General features: G+C 41.2%; 1 long non-coding RNA gene across 1 annotated transcript; it reads left to right on the top strand.

Annotated features, from left to right (window-relative positions):
- Positions 1–285: 285 nt before the first annotated feature.
- On the top strand, positions 286–2,612 carry LOC310771803. Its single transcript, XR_014552460.1, has 3 exons — positions 286–521; positions 1,333–1,408; positions 1,702–2,612. It is a non-coding gene; the product is annotated as an uncharacterized lncRNA (long non-coding RNA).
- Positions 2,613–20,707: the final 18,095 nt, after the last annotated feature.

Here is a 20,707-nt window from a genome sequence, read left to right as displayed (position 1 = left end):
CTCTCTCTCTACTTTATTACACTGGTCAGGTCTGCACTGCAGTCTATATATCCCCCCCCCCCATGTCTCATCTGTATCCATTTGTCTGATGTTGTTTTTGTGTGTGTAATGTTAACAGTTTGAAATAAAGATTATTGGGAGGGAGGGGGGGGGGGGGGTTGAGAGTGACGATGGGAAGTGAAGAATTTTGGCACTTTTGCGTTGCCGTAGTGTGACGTTGTGTCTGCGTCCAGGCCATTGAGGCTACGTGTGTCCTGGCGCCATTTTATGAATGGGATTTCAGGAAGCAAACATGCGCCGAGTACTGATAGCAACAATCTTTGAAAAAGTCGTTTTAAACCATGACTTGTCTTCACCTATCTACAAAACACAGGACTGATTATAAAAGCGATATACGGACAATAACAGACCGGTTGGTGGCGATCATCCGCTGCCTTCTTGCAACTTCATCACAAGAAAAACAAGACGTGCACGACAACAAAGAACACTGAAAACTTCGGGGCTCTTTGAAAAGCAGATCGGTAAGAATATTTAACGCTATATTTGTAAATCCTATTGTGCTCTGCTGCGATCTTACCATTAGCCATTTCGCTGGTTAGGCAGATAACAACAAGTTAGATGGCTAATAGTTAAATGTCGTTGTGTAGTCAGCTTTTTGTGTTACACATAGGCCTACAAGTAGCAGAGGCTAGCGTTAGCCACTCTACCCAGTGAAGAAATGCATGGGCCATCTACATCTTGTTAAAAACCTTCCACGTTTCTTGGAGTAAAACGTAAAAAGGCATCGGTTGCAAACATCTATTTTGTGCTCATTCTGGATATATCAATACACCATTAACGGTGTTATTCGGCCGTTTAACGTTAACGTACATAATTCCGTTTGCTTTCGCGGCTATAAACAGACAATTGATTAAACTAACGTTACAGAGTACAGCCCATTGTTAGTGTGTTGCTGCTCACGTTAATTTACTGCGTGCATATTCTTCTGTTTGCGTGCACGGCCATGTAAGATGAGATCAAAACTAACGTTACAGACCGTTACAGTCTGTGACTGTTAGTCTGTAAATCGTTTGTATTATTTATTTCCTTTTACCCCCACACTGATGCAAGCTCTATTTTGGACCAAACAGGCTTGAGATGAGCCATATGAAGCTGCTAGAGTCCAGCAGCTGCATAAATACAAAAATGTGAAATTATTATCGCTTATCGGACAAGAGAAGCAGATATTTGTCTGTTATAGGTATCAGCTCAAAAATCCCTCCTAGCAGCATCATAAAAGGCATTCAAATAGCTATTTTATTTTTCTAATGTAGCTCCCTTTGTTTGTTTCAGGTTGGGCCAATGGACAGCTTTGTCAGAGACACATTGGCGGAGTGGCAACTTCAAGACCTCGTAGATAGTTTTAAAGGTAAGGTTTCTATTTTATTTTTTATAAATATTCTTATGGAAAATTATTATTTCTTTAGCCGTAGCTTGGCCTCGCCTGCCCTATTGGCACGCCCGTGTGTGTGTGTGTTGCTCTCACTAAATATTATTGCATCAGTGATGTCACAATGCCTCCATGTGTAGGTGTGTGTGTGCCCCCCGCCCCCCTTTTTGTTTTAATACATATAAAATTGTACTTCAACAAACTGTAATGACTAGTCTTCATGTCCTCAATCTTTCTTGTTCACCTCTCGTCCATCTCTCTCCGCTGCATAGCTGGGTTTCGGAGGAGCCGGCCTTGTCCACCACGTGCAACGCCGTCAAAGAGAAAAAGACCTGTGACTCCCTCTGCCTGCAAGTGTTCTCGAGTCCAGGAGTCCAAGTCCAGGACTCGTGACTCGACTCGAGGCACTCGTGACTCGGACTTGGCTATCCGCCTCTTCAATGAGACCCGAAAGCCTCCACAAGCCCATGCCCCCCATGGACTTATCCCACAGACACTTGAAGACACTTGACATCTTTCATATGGACATTATTATCCCACGGCCATGGACACAACCATTACACATCACTTAAGGACTTACTGGGCATTTTATGGACTTATTACACGCCACGGACATTTACATGGACTCCACTATGTCACTTTCAAGGTCTGTTACTTTGCACTTTAATGCAAATTAATTTGAAAATTGCCTTTCTGTCTGCCTGATTTGTATTGCTGCGCTGCATACTGCACAAAGACAAATTCCTCATTTGTAACATGTTCATTATGGCTATTAAGTAAGCTTGAATCTTGAGACTATTGTTTATTTATATACTAGACTCCCCCTGCTAGTATTGACTTACAATCATTACAGTCCTTGATAATTACCCACCTATAATAACACACAATTTTATATAAAATTTACTTTTTGGAACACGGTGGAAAAGGAATATCTATGATGTGCTGCTGTGCGTGACTTTATGCCTGTTTTCTATTTGTATCTTTATGACTGTTTTATTTGACTATTGCACTATTTAAGGCAGATTTTGCTTTGCTTTGTTTTTTTTTATACATTATTTTTGGCTTGATGTGTTTTTTTTAATATATAGCCTACATAATATGCAACATATAGCTACAGAGTTGTCAAGTTTTTTGCTATTTGCAATGCACAGTTGTCAAATCATCATCCTTTGATTGATTTCTTATGTCCATAAATAAAATAACAAAAAGTTCACGGATCTGTTCTCCTTTAAATTATTATTGTTGTATGAATACTCACATGTTATCATTTAAATCATTGTAATTATGTGCATTATTGAAGTGGTTCTCAACCTTTTTTAACCAAATAGGCTACCTCAGAAATTACCACCATATTTAAGTATGAGAGGAAGGGAGCCCTGCCAGTGGAGAAGCACTGCATGCATGCATTAGCATAACAATGTATATGGGGGCTGGGAGGTGCAATACCAGCGGCATGCCATCAGCGTGCCGTGCAAGGGCCGCTGGCTGTGTACGCTGGTGCCGCCAGCGGACCGCCAGCGAGCCACCCCGGCGGACCGCTGTTTCACCGACTAGCACGACCGCAGCGGAGCCGCTGCGGCTGCCGACGGTGGCCCGCCGAATTGGTCTCCGGCTTGCCGCCGGCGGCCCGCCCATGATCTGCTAGCTGGGTTGACTCAGTGCGGTATTCAGCCTCTCTGGTGTCAAGTCTGATTTTGGAAAAAAAAAAAAAAAAAATCCAAAATCAGACAGTGTTGAGACCAGAGAGGCTAAGACCGCATTGACTCAGTGCGGTATTCAGCCTCTCTGGTGTCAAGTCTGATTTTGGAAAAAAAAAAAAAATCCAAAATCAGACAGAGTGTTGAGACCAGAGAGGCTAAGACCGCATTGACTCAGTGCGGTATTCAGCCTCTCTGGTGTCAAGTCTGATTTTGGAAAAAAAAAAAAAAAATCCAAAATCAGACAGAGTGTTGAGACCAGAGAGGCTAAGACCGCATTGACTCAGTGCGGTATTCAGCCTCTCTGGTGTCAAGTCTGATTTTGGAAAAAAAAAAAAAAAATCCAAAATCAGACAGAGTGTTGAGACCAGAGAGGCTAAGACCGCATTGACTCAGTGCGGTATTCAGCCTCTCTGGTGTCAAGTCTGATTTTTGAAAAAAAGAAAAAAAAAAATCCAAAATCAGACAGAGTGTTGACACCAGAGAGGCTAAGACCGCATTGACTCAGTGCGGTATTCAGCCTCTCTGGTGTCAAGTCTGATTTTGGAAAAAAAAAAAAAAAAAATCCAAAATCAGACAGTGTTGAGACCAGAGAGGCTAAGACCGCATTGACTCAGTGCGGTATTCAGCCTCTCTGGTGTCAAGTCTGATTTTGGAAAAAAAAAAAAAAAATCCAAAATCAGACAGAGTGTTGAGACCAGAGAGGCTAAGACCGCATTGACTCAGTGCGGTATTCAGCCTCTCTGGTGTCAAGTCTGATTTTGGAAAAAAAAAAAAAAAATCCAAAATCAGACAGAGTGTTGAGACCAGAGAGGCTAAGACCGCATTGACTCAGTGCGGTATTCAGCCTCTCTGGTGTCAAGTCTGATTTTGGAAAAAAAAAAAAAAAATCCAAAATCAGACAGAGTGTTGAGACCAGAGAGGCTAAGACCGCATTGACTCAGTGCGGTATTCAGCCTCTCTGGTGTCAAGTCTGATTTTGGAAAAAAAAAAAAAAAAATCCAAAATCAGACAGAGTGTTGAGACCAGAGAGGCTAAGACCGCATTGACTCAGTGCGGTATTCAGCCTCTCTGGTGTCAAGTCTGATTTTGGAAAAAAAAAAAAAAAAATCCAAAATCAGACAGAGTGTTGAGACCAGAGAGGCTAAGACCGCATTGACTCAGTGCGGTATTCAGCCTCTCTGGTGTCAAGTCTGATTTTTGAAAAAAAGAAAAAAGAAATCCAAAATCAGACAGAGTGTTGACACCAGAGAGGCTAAGACCGCATTGACTCAGTGCGGTATTCAGCCTCTCTGGTGTCAAGTCTGATTTTGGAAAAAAAAAAAAAATATCCAAAATCAGACAGAGTGTTGAGACCAGAGAGGCTAAGACCGCATTGACTCAGTGCGGTAGTCAGCCTCTCTGGTGTCAAGTCTGATTTTGGAAAAAAAAAAAAAAAAATCCAAAATCAGACAGAGTGTTGAGACCAGAGAGGCTAAGACCGCATTGACTCAGTGCGGTATTCAGCCTCTCTGGTGTCAAGTCTGATTTTGGAAAAAAAAAAAAAAAAATCCAAAATCAGACAGAGTGTTGAGACCAGAGAGGCTAAGACCGCATTGACTCAGTGCGGTATTCAGCCTCTCTGGTGTCAAGTCTGATTTTGGAAAAAAAAAATAAAAATCCAAAATCAGACAGAGTGTTGACACCAGAGAGGCTAAGACCGCATTGACTCAGTGCGGTATTCAGCCTCTCTGGTGTCAAGTCTGATTTTGGAAAAAAAATAAAAAATCCTAAATCAGACAGAGTGTTGAGACCAGAGAGGCTAAGACCGCATTGACTCAGTGCGGTATTCAGCCTCTCTGGTGTCAAGTCTGATTTTGGAAAAAAAAAAAAAAAATCCAAAATCAGACAGAGTGTTGAGACCAGAGAGGCTAAGACCGCATTGACTCAGTGCGGTATTCAGCCTCTCTGGTGTCAAGTCTGATTTTGGAAAAAAAAAAAAAAAAATCCAAAATCAGACAGAGTGTTGAGACCAGAGAGGCTAAGACCGCATTGACTCAGTGCGGTATTCAGCCTCTCTGGTGTCAAGTCTGATTTTTGAAAAAAAAAAAAAAAATCCAAAATCAGACAGAGTGTTGACACCAGAGAGGCTAAGACCGCATTGACTCAGTGCGGTATTCAGCCTCTCTTGTGTCAAGTCTGATTTTGGAAAAAAAAAAAAAAAAATCCAAAATCAGACAGAGTGTTGAGACCAGAGAGGCTAAGACCGCATTGACTCAGTGCGGTATTCAGCCTCTCTGGTGTCAAGTCTGATTTTGGAAAAAAAAAAAAAAAAAATCCAAAATCAGACAGAGTGTTGACACCAGAGAGGCTAAGACCGCATTGACTCAGTGCGGTATTCAGCCTCTCTGGTGTCAAGTCTGATTTTGGAAAAAAAAAAAAAAAAAAATCCAAAATCAGACAGTGTTGAGACCAGAGAGGCTAAGACCGCATTGACTCAGTGCGGTATTCAGCCTCTCTGGTGTCAAGTCTGATTTTGGAAAAAAAAAAAAAAAATCCAAAATCAGACAGAGTGTTGAGACCAGAGAGGCTAAGACCGCATTGACTCAGTGCGGTATTCAGCCTCTCTGGTGTCAAGTCTGATTTTGGAAAAAAAAAAAAAAATCCAAAATCAGACAGAGTGTTGAGACCAGAGAGGCTAAGACCGCATTGACTCAGTGCGGTATTCAGCCTCTCTGGTGTCAAGTCTGATTTTGGAAAAAAAAAAAAAAAATCCAAAATCAGACAGAGTGTTGAGACCAGAGAGGCTAAGACCGCATTGACTCAGGGCGGTATTCAGCCTCTCTGGTGTCAAGTCTGATTTTGGAAAAAAAAAAAAAAAAATCCAAAATCAGACAGAGTGTTGAGACCAGAGAGGCTAAGACCGCATTGACTCAGTGCGGTATTCAGCCTCTCTGGTGTCAAGTCTGATTTTGGAAAAAAAAAAAAAAAAATCCAAAATCAGACAGAGTGTTGAGACCAGAGAGGCTAAGACCGCATTGACTCAGTGCGGTATTCAGCCTCTCTGGTGTCAAGTCTGATTTTTGAAAAAAAGAAAAAAAAAATCCAAAATCAGACAGAGTGTTGACACCAGAGAGGCTAAGACCGCATTGACTCAGTGCGGTAGTCAGCCTCTCTGGTGTCAAGTCTGATTTTGGAAAAAAAAAAAAAAAAATCCAAAATCAGACAGAGTGTTGAGACCAGAGAGGCTAAGACTGCATTGACTCAGTGCGGTCTTCAGCCTCTCTGGTGTCAAGTCTGATTTTGGAAAAAAAAAAAAAAAATCCAAAATCAGACAGAGTGTTGACACCAGAGAGGCTAAGACAGCATTGACTCAGTGCAGTATTCAGCCTCTCTGGTGTCAAGTCTGATTTTGGAAAAAAAAAAAAAAAAAATCCAAAATCAGACAGAGTGTTGACACCAGAGAGGCTAAGACCGCATTGACTCAGTGCGGTATTCAGCCTCTCTGGTGTCAAGTCTGATTTTGGAAAAAAAAAAAAAAAATCCAAAATCAGACAGAGTGTTGAGACCAGAGAGGCTAAGACCGCATTGACTCAGTGCGGTATTCAGCCTCTCTGGTGTCAAGTCTGATTTTTGAAAAAAAGAAAAAAAAAATCCAAAATCAGACAGAGTGTTGACACCAGAGAGGCTAAGACCGCATTGACTCAGTGCGGTATTCAGCCTCTCTGGTGTCAAGTCTGATTTTGGAAAAAAAAAAAAAAAAAATCCAAAATCAGACAGTGTTGAGACCAGAGAGGCTAAGACCGCATTGACTCAGTGCGGTATTCAGCCTCTCTGGTGTCAAGTCTGATTTTGGAAAAAAAAAAAAAAATCCAAAATCAGACAGAGTGTTGAGACCAGAGAGGCTAAGACCGCATTGACTCAGTGCGGTATTCAGCCTCTCTGGTGTCAAGTCTGATTTTGGAAAAAAAAAAAAAATCCAAAATCAGACAGAGTGTTGAGACCAGAGAGGCTAAGACCGCATTGACTCAGTGCGGTATTCAGCCTCTCTGGTGTCAAGTCTGATTTTGGAAAAAAAAAAAAAAATCCAAAATCAGACAGAGTGTTGAGACCAGAGAGGCTAAGACCGCATTGACTCAGTGCGGTATTCAGCCTCTCTGGTGTCAAGTCTGATTTTGGAAAAAAAAAAAAAAAAAATCCAAAATCAGACAGAGTGTTGAGACCAGAGAGGCTAAGACCGCATTGACTCAGTGCGGTATTCAGCCTCTCTGGTGTCAAGTCTGATTTTGGAAAAAAAAAAAAAAAAATCCAAAATCAGACAGAGTGTTGAGACCAGAGAGGCTAAGACCGCATTGACTCAGTGCGGTATTCAGCCTCTCTGGTGTCAAGTCTGATTTTTGAAAAAAAGAAAAAAGAAATCCAAAATCAGACAGAGTGTTGACACCAGAGAGGCTAAGACCGCATTGACTCAGTGCGGTATTCAGCCTCTCTGGTGTCAAGTCTGATTTTGGAAAAAAAAAAAAAATATCCAAAATCAGACAGAGTGTTGAGACCAGAGAGGCTAAGACCGCATTGACTCAGTGCGGTAGTCAGCCTCTCTGGTGTCAAGTCTGATTTTGGAAAAAAAAAAAAAAAAATCCAAAATCAGACAGAGTGTTGAGACCAGAGAGGCTAAGACCGCATTGACTCAGTGCGGTATTCAGCCTCTCTGGTGTCAAGTCTGATTTTGGAAAAAAAAAAAAAAAAATCCAAAATCAGACAGAGTGTTGAGACCAGAGAGGCTAAGACCGCATTGACTCAGTGCGGTATTCAGCCTCTCTGGTGTCAAGTCTGATTTTGGAAAAAAAAATAAAAATCCAAAATCAGACAGAGTGTTGACACCAGAGAGGCTAAGACCGCATTGACTCAGTGCGGTATTCAGCCTCTCTGGTGTCAAGTCTGATTTTGGAAAAAAAATAAAAAATCCTAAATCAGACAGAGTGTTGAGACCAGAGAGGCTAAGACCGCATTGACTCAGTGCGGTATTCAGCCTCTCTGGTGTCAAGTCTGATTTTGGAAAAAAAAAAAAAAAAAATCCAAAATCAGACAGTGTTGAGACCAGAGAGGCTAAGACCGCATTGACTCAGTGCGGTATTCAGCCTCTCTGGTGTCAAGTCTGATTTTGGAAAAAAAAAAAAAAATCCAAAATCAGACAGAGTGTTGAGACCAGAGAGGCTAAGACCGCATTGACTCAGTGCGGTATTCAGCCTCTCTGGTGTCAAGTCTGATTTTGGAAAAAAAAAAAAAAATCCAAAATCAGACAGAGTGTTGAGACCAGAGAGGCTAAGACCGCATTGACTCAGTGCGGTATTCAGCCTCTCTGGTGTCAAGTCTGATTTTGGAAAAAAAAAAAAAAAATCCAAAATCAGACAGAGTGTTGAGACCAGAGAGGCTAAGACCGCATTGACTCAGTGCGGTATTCAGCCTCTCTGGTGTCAAGTCTGATTTTGGAAAAAAAAAAAAAAAAAATCCAAAATCAGACAGAGTGTTGAGACCAGAGAGGCTAAGACCGCATTGACTCAGTGCGGTATTCAGCCTCTCTGGTGTCAAGTCTGATTTTGGAAAAAAAAAAAAAAAAATCCAAAATCAGACAGAGTGTTGAGACCAGAGAGGCTAAGACCGCATTGACTCAGTGCGGTATTCAGCCTCTCTGGTGTCAAGTCTGATTTTTGAAAAAAAGAAAAAAGAAATCCAAAATCAGACAGAGTGTTGACACCAGAGAGGCTAAGACCGCATTGACTCAGTGCGGTATTCAGCCTCTCTGGTGTCAAGTCTGATTTTGGAAAAAAAAAAAAAATATCCAAAATCAGACAGAGTGTTGAGACCAGAGAGGCTAAGACCGCATTGACTCAGTGCGGTAGTCAGCCTCTCTGGTGTCAAGTCTGATTTTGGAAAAAAAAAAAAAAAATCCAAAATCAGACAGAGTGTTGAGACCAGAGAGGCTAAGACCGCATTGACTCAGTGCGGTATTCAGCCTCTCTGGTGTCAAGTCTGATTTTGGAAAAAAAAAAAAAAAAATCCAAAATCAGACAGAGTGTTGAGACCAGAGAGGCTAAGACCGCATTGACTCAGTGCGGTATTCAGCCTCTCTGGTGTCAAGTCTGATTTTGGAAAAAAAAATAAAAATCCAAAATCAGACAGAGTGTTGACACCAGAGAGGCTAAGACCGCATTGACTCAGTGCGGTATTCAGCCTCTCTGGTGTCAAGTCTGATTTTGGAAAAAAAATAAAAAATCCTAAATCAGACAGAGTGTTGAGACCAGAGAGGCTAAGACCGCATTGACTCAGTGCGGTATTCAGCCTCTCTGGTGTCAAGTCTGATTTTGGAAAAAAAAAAAAAAAATCCAAAATCAGACAGAGTGTTGAGACCAGAGAGGCTAAGACCGCATTGACTCAGTGCGGTATTCAGCCTCTCTGGTGTCAAGTCTGATTTTGGAAAAAAAAAAAAAAAAATCCAAAATCAGACAGAGTGTTGAGACCAGAGAGGCTAAGACCGCATTGACTCAGTGCGGTATTCAGCCTCTCTGGTGTCAAGTCTGATTTTTGAAAAAAAAAAAAAAAATCCAAAATCAGACAGAGTGTTGACACCAGAGAGGCTAAGACCGCATTGACTCAGTGCGGTATTCAGCCTCTCTTGTGTCAAGTCTGATTTTGGAAAAAAAAAAAAAAAAAAATCCAAAATCAGACAGAGTGTTGAGACCAGAGAGGCTAAGACCGCATTGACTCAGTGCGGTATTCAGCCTCTCTGGTGTCAAGTCTGATTTTGGAAAAAAAAAAAAAAAAATCCAAAATCAGACAGAGTGTTGACACCAGAGAGGCTAAGACCGCATTGACTCAGTGCGGTATTCAGCCTCTCTGGTGTCAAGTCTGATTTTGGAAAAAAAAAAAAAAAAAAATCCAAAATCAGACAGTGTTGAGACCAGAGAGGCTAAGACCGCATTGACTCAGTGCGGTATTCAGCCTCTCTGGTGTCAAGTCTGATTTTGGAAAAAAAAAAAAAAAATCCAAAATCAGACAGAGTGTTGAGACCAGAGAGGCTAAGACCGCATTGACTCAGTGCGGTATTCAGCCTCTCTGGTGTCAAGTCTGATTTTGGAAAAAAAAAAAAAAAATCCAAAATCAGACAGAGTGTTGAGACCAGAGAGGCTAAGACCGCATTGACTCAGTGCGGTATTCAGCCTCTCTGGTGTCAAGTCTGATTTTGGAAAAAAAAAAAAAAAAATCCAAAATCAGACAGAGTGTTGAGACCAGAGAGGCTAAGACCGCATTGACTCAGGGCGGTATTCAGCCTCTCTGGTGTCAAGTCTGATTTTGGAAAAAAAAAAAAAAAAATCCAAAATCAGACAGAGTGTTGAGACCAGAGAGGCTAAGACCGCATTGACTCAGTGCGGTATTCAGCCTCTCTGGTGTCAAGTCTGATTTTGGAAAAAAAAAAAAAAAAATCCAAAATCAGACAGAGTGTTGAGACCAGAGAGGCTAAGACCGCATTGACTCAGTGCGGTATTCAGCCTCTCTGGTGTCAAGTCTGATTTTTGAAAAAAAGAAAAAAAAAATCCAAAATCAGACAGAGTGTTGACACCAGAGAGGCTAAGACCGCATTGACTCAGTGCGGTAGTCAGCCTCTCTGGTGTCAAGTCTGATTTTGGAAAAAAAAAAAAAAAAATCCAAAATCAGACAGAGTGTTGAGACCAGAGAGGCTAAGACTGCATTGACTCAGTGCGGTATTCAGCCTCTCTGGTGTCAAGTCTGATTTTGGAAAAAAAAAAAAAAAATCCAAAATCAGACAGAGTGTTGACACCAGAGAGGCTAAGACAGCATTGACTCAGTGCGGTATTCAGCCTCTCTGGTGTCAAGTCTGATTTTGGAAAAAAAAAAAAAAAAAATCCAAAATCAGACAGAGTGTTGAGACCAGAGAGGCTAAGACCGCATTGACTCAGTGCGGTATTCAGCCTCTCTGGTGTCAAGTCTGATTTTGGAAAAAAAAAATCAAAAATCAAAAATCAGACAGAGTGTTGACACCAGAGAGGCTAAGACCACATTGACTCAGTGCGGTATTCAGCCTCTCTGGTGTCAAGTCTGATTTTGGAAAAAAAAAAAAAAAAATCCAAAATCAGACAGAGTGTTGACACCAGAGAGGCTAAGACCGCATTGACTCAGTGCGGTATTCAGCCTCTCTGGTGTCAAGTCTGATTTTTGAAAAAAAAAAAAAAAATCCAAATCAGACAGAGTGTTGACACCAGAGAGGCTAAGACCAGCATTGACTCAGTGCGGTAGTCAGCCTCTCTGGTGTCAAGTCTGATTTTGGAAAAAAAAAAAAAAAATCCAAAATCAGACAGAGTGTTGAGACCAGAGAGGCTAAGACCGCATTGACTCAGTGCGGTATTCAGCCTCTCTGGTGTCAAGTCTGATTTTGGAAAAAAAAAAAAAAATCCAAATCAGACAGAGTGTTGACACCAGAGAGGCTAAGACAGCATTGACTCAGTGCGGTATTCAGCCTCTCTGGTGTCAAGTCTGATTTTGGAAAAAAAAAAAAAAAAAATCCAAAATCAGACAGAGTGTTGAGACCAGAGAGGATAAAGGACCGCATTGACTCAGTGCGGTATTCAGCCTCTCTGGTGTCAAGTCTGATTTTGGAAAAAAAAAATCAAAAATCAAAATCAGACAGAGTGTTGACACACAGAGAGGCTAAGACCAGCATTGACTCAGTGCGGTATTCAGCCTCTCTTGGTGTCAAGTCTGATTTTGGAAAAAAAAAAAAAAAAAAATCCTAAATCAGACAGAGTGTTGAGACCAGAGAGGCTAAGACCGCATTGACTCAGTGCGGTATTCAGCCTCTCTGGTGTCAAGTCTGAGTTTGAAAAAAAAAAAAAATCCAAAATCAGACAGAGTGTTGACACCAGAGAGGCTAAGACCGCATTGACTCAGTGCGGTATTCAGCCTCTCTGGTGTCAAGTCTGATTTTGGAAAAAAAAAAATAAAAAAATCCAAAATCAGACAGAGTGTTGGACCAGAGAGGCTAAGAACCGCATTGACTCAGTGCGTATTCAGCCTCTCTGGTGTCAAGTCTGATTTTTGAAAAAAAAAAAAAAAATCCAAAATCAGACAGAGTGTTGACACCAGAGAGGCTAAGACCGCATTGACTCAGTGCGGTATTCAGCCCCTCTCTTGTGTCAAGTCTGATTTTGGAAAAAAAAAAAAAAAAATCCAAAATCAGACAGAGTGTTGAGACCAGAGAGGCTAAGACCGCATTGACTCAGTGCGGTATTCAGCCTCTCTGGTGTCAAGTCTGATTTTGGAAAAAAAAAAAAAAAAAATCCAAAATCAGACAGAGTGTTGACACCAGAGAGGCTAAGACCGCATTGACTCAGTGCGGTATTCAGCCTCTCTGGTGTCAAGTCTGATTTTGGAAAAAAAAAAAAAAAAAATCCAAAATCAGACAGTGTTGAGACCAGAGAGGCTAAGACCGCATTGACTCAGTGCGGTATTCAGCCTCTCTGGTGTCAAGTCTGATTTTGGAAAAAAAAAAAAAAATCCAAAATCAGACAGAGTGTTGAGACCAGAGAGGCTAAGACCGCATTGACTCAGTGCGGTATTCAGCCTCTCTGGTGTCAAGTCTGATTTTGGAAAAAAAAAAAAAAATCCAAAATCAGACAGAGTGTTGAGACCAGAGAGGCTAAGACCGCATTGACTCAGTGCGGTATTCAGCCTCTCTGGTGTCAAGTCTGATTTTGGAAAAAAAAAAAAAAAATCCAAAATCAGACAGAGTGTTGAGACCAGAGAGGCTAAGACCGCATTGACTCAGGGCGGTATTCAGCCTCTCTGGTGTCAAGTCTGATTTTGGAAAAAAAAAAAAAAAAATCCAAAATCAGACAGAGTGTTGAGACCAGAGAGGCTAAGACCGCATTGACTCAGTGCGGTATTCAGCCTCTCTGGTGTCAAGTCTGATTTTGGAAAAAAAAAAAAAAAAATCCAAAATCAGACAGAGTGTTGAGACCAGAGAGGCTAAGACCGCATTGACTCAGTGCGGTATTCAGCCTCTCTGGTGTCAAGTCTGATTTTTGAAAAAAAGAAAAAAAAAATCCAAAATCAGACAGAGTGTTGACACCAGAGAGGCTAAGACCGCATTGACTCAGTGCGGTAGTCAGCCTCTCTGGTGTCAAGTCTGATTTTGGAAAAAAAAAAAAAAAAATCCAAAATCAGACAGAGTGTTGAGACCAGAGAGGCTAAGACTGCATTGACTCAGTGCGGTATTCAGCCTCTCTGGTGTCAAGTCTGATTTTGGAAAAAAAAAAAAAAAAATCCAAAATCAGACAGAGTGTTGACACCAGAGAGGCTAAGACAGCATTGACTCAGTGCGGTATTCAGCCTCTCTGGTGTCAAGTCTGATTTTGGAAAAAAAAAAAAAAAAAATCCAAAATCAGACAGAGTGTTGAGACCAGAGAGGCTAAGACCGCATTGACTCAGTGCGGTATTCAGCCTCTCTGGTGTCAAGTCTGATTTTGGAAAAAAAAAATCAAAAATCAAAAATCAGACAGAGTGTTGACACCAGAGAGGCTAAGACCACATTGCCTCAGTGCGGTATTCAGCCTCTCTGGTGTCAAGTCTGATTTTGGAAAAAAAAAAAAAAAAATCCAAAATCAGACAGAGTGTTGAGACCAGAGAGGCTAAGACCGCATTGACTCAGTGCGGTATTCAGCCTCTCTGGTGTCAAGTCTGATTTTGGAAAAAAAAAAAAAAATCCAAAATCAGACAGAGTGTTGACACCAGAGAGGCTAAGACCGCATTGACTCAGTGCGGTATTCAGCCTCTCTGGTGTCAAGTCTGATTTTGGAAAAAAAATAAAAAATCCTAAATCAGACAGAGTGTTGAGACCAGAGAGGCTAAGACCGCATTGACTCAGTGCGGTATTCAGCCTCTCTGGTGTCAAGTCTGATTTTGGAAAAAAAAAAAAAAAAATCCAAAATCAGACAGAGTGTTGAGACCAGAGAGGCTAAGACCGCATTGACTCAGTGCGGTATTCAGCCTCTCTGGTGTCAAGTCTGATTTTGGAAAAAAAAAAAAAAAATCCAAAATCAGACAGAGTGTTGAGACCAGAGAGGCTAAGACCGCATTGACTCAGTGCGGTATTCAGCCTCTCTGGTGTCAAGTCTGATTTTGGAAAAAAAAAAAAAAAAAATCCAAAATCAGACAGAGTGTTGAGACCAGAGAGGCTAAGACCGCATTGACTCAGTGCGGTATTCAGCCTCTCTGGTGTCAAGTCTGATTTTGGAAAAAAAAAAAAAAAAAAATCCAAAATCAGACAGAGTGTTGACACCAGAGAGGCTAAGACCGCATTGACTCAGTGCGGTATTCAGCCTCTCTGGTGTCAAGTCTGATTTTGGAAAAAAAAAAAAAAAAAATCCAAAATCAGACAGTGTTGAGACCAGAGAGGCTAAGACCGCATTGACTCAGTGCGGTATTCAGCCTCTCTGGTGTCAAGTCTGATTTTGGAAAAAAAAAAAAAAATCCAAAATCAGACAGAGTGTTGAGACCAGAGAGGCTAAGACCGCATTGACTCAGTGCGGTATTCAGCCTCTCTGGTGTCAAGTCTGATTTTGGAAAAAAAAAAAAAAATCCAAAATCAGACAGAGTGTTGAGACCAGAGAGGCTAAGACCGCATTGACTCAGTGCGGTATTCAGCCTCTCTGGTGTCAAGTCTGATTTTGGAAAAAAAAAAAAAAAATCCAAAATCAGACAGAGTGTTGAGACCAGAGAGGCTAAGACCGCATTGACTCAGTGCGGTATTCAGCCTCTCTGGTGTCAAGTCTGATTTTGGAAAAAAAAAAAAAAAAATCCAAAATCAGACAGAGTGTTGAGACCAGAGAGGCTAAGACCGCATTGACTCAGTGCGGTATTCAGCCTCTCTGGTGTCAAGTCTGATTTTGGAAAAAAAAAAAAAAAAAAATCCAAAATCAGACAGAGTGTTGAGACCAGAGAGGCTAAGACCGCATTGACTCAGTGCGGTATTCAGCCTCTCTGGTGTCAAGTCTGATTTTTGAAAAAAAAGAAAAAAAAAATCCAAAATCAGACAGAGTGTTGACACCAGAGAGGCTAAGACCGCATTGACTCAGTGCGGTATTCAGCCTCTCTGGTGTCAAGTCTGATTTTGGAAAAAAAAAAAAAAATATCCAAAATCAGACAGAGTGTTGAGACCAGAGAGGCTAAGACCGCATTGACTCAGTGCGGTAGTCAGCCTCTCTGGTGTCAAGTCTGATTTTGGAAAAAAAAAAAAAAAAATCCAAAATCAGACAGAGTGTTGAGACCAGAGAGGCTAAGACCGCATTGACTCAGTGCGGTATTCAGCCTCTCTGGTGTCAAGTCTGATTTTGGAAAAAAAAAAAAAAAAATCCAAAATCAGACAGAGTGTTGAGACCAGAGAGGCTAAGACCGCATTGACTCAGTGCGGTATTCAGCCTCTCTGGTGTCAAGTCTGATTTTGGAAAAAAAAAAAAAAAATCCAAAATCAGACAGAGTGTTGACACCAGAGAGGCTAAGACCGCATTGACTCAGTGCGGTATTCAGCCTCTCTGGTGTCAAGTCTGATTTTGGAAAAAAAAAAATAAAAAATCCTAAATCAGACAGAGTGTTGAGACCAGAGAGGCTAAGACCGCATTGACTCAGTGCGGTATTCAGCCTCTCTGGTGTCAAGTCTGATTTTTGAAAAAAAAAAAAAAATCCAAAATCAGACAGAGTGTTGACACCAGAGAGGCTAAGACCGCATTGACTCAGTGCAGTATTCAGCCTCTCTTGTGTCAAGTCTGATTTTGGAAAAAAAAAAAAAAAAAATCCAAAATCAGACAGAGTGTTGAGACCAGAGAGGCTAAGACCGCATTGACTCAGTGCGGTATTCAGCCTCTCTGGTGTCAAGTCTGATTTTGGAAAAAAAAAAAAAAAAAATCCAAAATCAGACAGAGTGTTGACACCAGAGAGGCTAAGACCGCATTGACTCAGTGCGGTATTCAGCCTCTCTGGTGTCAAGTCTGATTTTGGAAAAAAAAAAAAAAAAAATCCAAAATCAGACAGTGTTGAGACCAGAGAGGCTAAGACCGCATTGACTCAGTGCGGTATTCAGCCTCTCTGGTGTCAAGTCTGATTTTGGAAAAAAAAAAAAAAAATCCAAAATCAGACAGAGTGTTGAGACCAGAGAGGCTAAGACCGCATTGACTCAGTGCGGTATTCAGCCTCTCTGGTGTCAAGTCTGATTTTGGAAAAAAAAAAAAAAATCCAAAATCAGACAGAGTGTTGAGACCAGAGAGGCTAAGACCGCATTGACTCAGTGCGGTATTCAGCCTCTCTGGTGTCAAGTCTGATTTTGGAAAAAAAAAAAAAAAAATCCAAAATCAGACAGAGTGTTGAGACCAGAGAGGCTAAGACCGCATTGACTCAGGGCGGTATTCAGCCTCTCTGGTGTCAAGTCTGATTTTGGAAAAAAAAAAAAAAAAATCCAAAATCAGACAGAGTGTTGAGACCAGAGAGGCTAAGACCGCATTGACTCAGTGCGGTATTCAGCCTCTCTGGTGTCAAGTCTGATTTTGGAAAAAAAAAAAAAAAAAATCCAAAATCAGACAGAGTGTTGAGACCAGAGAGGCTAAGACCGCATTGACTCAGTGCGGTATTCAGCCTCTCTGGTGTCAAGTCTGATTTTTGAAAAAAAGAAAAAAAAAATCCAAAATCAGACAGAGTGTTGACACCAGAGAGGCTAAGACCGCATTGACTCAGTGCGGTAGTCAGCCTCTCTGGTGTCAAGTCTGATTTTGGAAAAAAAAAAAAAAATCCAAAATCAGACAGAGTGTTGAGACCAGAGAGGCTAAGACTGCATTGACTCAGTGCGGTATTCAGCCTCTCTGGTGTCAAGTCTGATTTTGGAAAAAAAAAAAAAAAAATCCAAAATCAGACAGAGTGTTGACACCAGAGAGGCTAAGACAGCATTGACTCAGTGCGGTATTCAGCCTCTCTGGTGTCAAGTCTGATTTTGGAAAAAAAAAAAAAAAAAAATCCAAAATCAGACAGAGTGTTGAGACCAGAGAGGCTAAGACCGCATTGACTCAGTGCGGTATTCAGCCTCTCTGGTGTCAAGTCTGATTTTGGAAAAAAAAAAAAAAAATCCAAAATCAGACAGAGTGTTGACACCAGAGAGGCTAAGACCGCATTGACTCAGTGCGGTATTCAGCCTCTCTGGTGTCAAGTCTGATTTTGGAAAAAAAATAAAAAATCCTAAATCAGACAGAGTGTTGAGACCAGAGAGGCTAAGACCGCATTGACTCAGTGCGGTATTCAGCCTCTCTGGTGTCAAGTCTGATTTTGGAAAAAAAAAAAAAAAATCCAAAATCAGACAGAGTGTTGAGACCAGAGAGGCTAAGACCGCATTGACTCAGTGCGGTATTCAGCCTCTCTGGTGTCAAGTCTGATTTTGGAAAAAAAAAAAAAAAAATCCAAAATCAGACAGAGTGTTGAGACCAGAGAGGCTAAGACCGCATTGACTCAGTGCGGTATTCAGCCTCTCTGGTGTCAAGTCTGATTTTGGAAAAAAAAAAAAAAAAAATCCAAAATCAGACAGAGTGTTGAGACCAGAGAGGCTAAGACCGCATTGACTCAGTGCGGTATTCAGCCTCTCTGGTGTCAAGTCTGATTTTGGAAAAAAAAAAAAAAAAAATCCAAAATCAGACAGAGTGTTGACACCAGAGAGGCTAAGACCGCATTGACTCAGTGCGGTATTCAGCCTCTCTGGTGTCAAGTCTGATTTTGGAAAAAAAAAAAAAAAAAAATCCAAAATCAGACAGTGTTGAGACCAGAGAGGCTAAGACCGCATTGACTCAGTGCGGTATTCAGCCTCTCTGGTGTCAAGTCTGATTTTGGAAAAAAAAAAAAAAAATCCAAAATCAGACAGAGTGTTGAGACCAGAGAGGCTAAGACCGCATTGACTCAGTGCGGTATTCAGCCTCTCTGGTGTCAAGTCTGATTTTGGAAAAAAAAAAAAAAATCCAAAATCAGACAGAGTGTTGAGACCAGAGAGGCTAAGACCGCATTGACTCAGTGCGGTATTCAGCCTCTCTGGTGTCAAGTCTGATTTTGGAAAAAAAAAAAAAAAATCCAAAATCAGACAGAGTGTTGAGACCAGAGAGGCTAAGACCGCATTGACTCAGTGCGGTATTCAGCCTCTCTGGTGTCAAGTCTGATTTTGGAAAAAAAAAAAAAAAAAATCCAAAATCAGACAGAGTGTTGAGACCAGAGAGGCTAAGACCGCATTGACTCAGTGCGGTATTCAGCCTCTCTGGTGTCAAGTCTGATTTTGGAAAAAAAAAAAAAAAAAATCCAAAATCAGACAGAGTGTTGAGACCAGAGAGGCTAAGACCGCATTGACTCAGTGCGGTATTCAGCCTCTCTGGTGTCAAGTCTGATTTTTGAAAAAAAGAAAAAAAAAATCCAAAATCAGACAGAGTGTTGACACCAGAGAGGCTAAGACCGCATTGACTCAGTGCGGTATTCAGCCTCTCTGGTGTCAAGTCTGATTTTGGAAAAAAAAAAAAAATATCCAAAATCAGACAGAGTGTTGAGACCAGAGAGGCTAAGACCGCATTGACTCAGTGCGGTAGTCAGCCTCTCTGGTGTCAAGTCTGATTTTGGAAAAAAAAAAAAAAAAATCCAAAATCAGACAGAGTGTTGAGACCAGAGAGGCTAAGACCGCATTGACTCAGTGCGGTATTCAGCCTCTCTGGTGTCAAGTCTGATTTTGGAAAAAAAAAAAAAAAAATCCAAAATCAGACAGAGTGTTGACACCAGAGAGGCTAAGACAGCATTGACTCAGTGCGGTATTCAGCCTCTCTGGTGTCAAGTCTGATTTTGGAAAAAAAAAAAAAAAAATCCAAAATCAGACAGAGTGTTGAGACCAGAGAGGCTAAGACCGCATTGACTCAGTGCGGTATTCAGCCTCTCTGGTGTCAAGTCTGATTTTGGAAAAAAAAAAATCAAAAATCAAAATCAGACAGAGTGTTGACACCAGAGAGGCTAAGACCACATTGACTCAGTGCGGTATTCAGCCTCTCTGGTGTCAAGTCTGATTTTGGAAAAAAAAAAAAAAAAATCCAAAATCAGACAGAGTGTTGAGACCAGAGAGGCTAAGACCGCATTGACTCAGTGCGGTATTCAGCCTCTCTGGTGTCAAGTCTGATTTTGGAAAAAAAAAAAAAAATCCAAAATCAGACAGAGTGTGACACCAGAGAGGCTAAGACCGCATTGACTCAGTGCGGTATTCAGCCTCTCTGGTGTCAAGTCTGATTTTGGAAAAAAAATAAAAAATCCTAAATCAGACACAGTGTTGAGACCAGAGAGGCTAAGACCGCATTGACTCAGTGCGGTATTCAGCCTCTCTGGTGTCAAGTCTGATTTTGGAAAAAAAAAAAAAAAAATCCAAAATCAGACAGAGTGTTGAGACCAGAGAGGCTAAGACCGCATTGACTCAGTGCGGTATTCAGCCTCTCTGGTGTCAAGTCTGATTTTGGAAAAAAAAAAAAAAAATCCAAAATCAGACAGAGTGTTGAGACCAGAGAGGCTAAGACCGCATTGACTCAGTGCGGTATTCAGCCTCTCTGGTGTCAAGTCTGATTTTTGAAAAAAAAAAAAAAAAATCCAAAATCAGACAGAGTGTTGACACCAGAGAGGCTAAGACCGCATTGACTCAGTGCGGTATTCAGCCTCTCTTGTGTCAAGTCTGATTTTGGAAAAAAAAAAAAAAAAAATCCAAAATCAGACAGAGTGTTGAGACCAGAGAGGCTAAGACCGCATTGACTCAGTGCGGTATTCAGCCTCTCTGGTGTCAAGTCTGATTTTGGAAAAAAAAAAAAAAAAAAATCCAAATCAGACAGAGTGTTGACACCAGAGAGGCTAAGACCCGCATTGACTCAGTGCGGTATTCAGCCTCTCTGGTGTCAAGTCTGATTTTGGAAAAAAAAAAAAAAAAATCCAAAATCAGACAGTGTTGAGACCAGAGAGGCTAAGACCGCATTGACTCAGTGCGGTATTCAGCCTCTCTGGTGTCAAGTCTGATTTTGGAAAAAAAAAAAAAAATCCAAAATCAGACAGAGTGTTGAGACCAGAGAGGCTAAGACCGCATTGACTCAGTGCGGTATTCAGCCTCTCTGGTGTCAAGTCTGATTTTGGAAAAAAAAAAAAAAATCCAAAATCAGACAGAGTGTTGAGACCAGAGAGGCTAAGACCGCATTGACTCAGTGCGGTATTCAGCCTCTCTGGTGTCAAGTCTGATTTTTGAAAAAAAAAAAAAAAAATCCAAAATCAGACAGAGTGTTGAGACCAGAGAGGCTAAGACCGCATTGACTCAGTGCGGTATTCAGCCTCTCTGGTGTCAAGTCTGATTTTGGAAAAAAAAAAAAAAAATCCAAAATCAGACAGAGTGTTGAGACCAGAGAGGCTAAGACCGCATTGACTCAGTGCGATATTCAGCCTCTCTGGTGTCAAGTCTGATTTTTGAAAAAAATAAAAAAAAAATCCAAAATCAGACAGAGTGTTG

Source organism: Poromitra crassiceps (assembly GCF_964638095.1).
Source record: "Poromitra crassiceps genome assembly, contig: HAP1_SCAFFOLD_1272, whole genome shotgun sequence".
Classification (NCBI taxonomy): domain Eukaryota; kingdom Metazoa; phylum Chordata; class Actinopteri; order Beryciformes; family Melamphaidae; genus Poromitra; species Poromitra crassiceps.
Note: the sequence above shows the minus strand (reverse complement) of the source record. Positions and strands in the feature narration are given on the sequence as shown.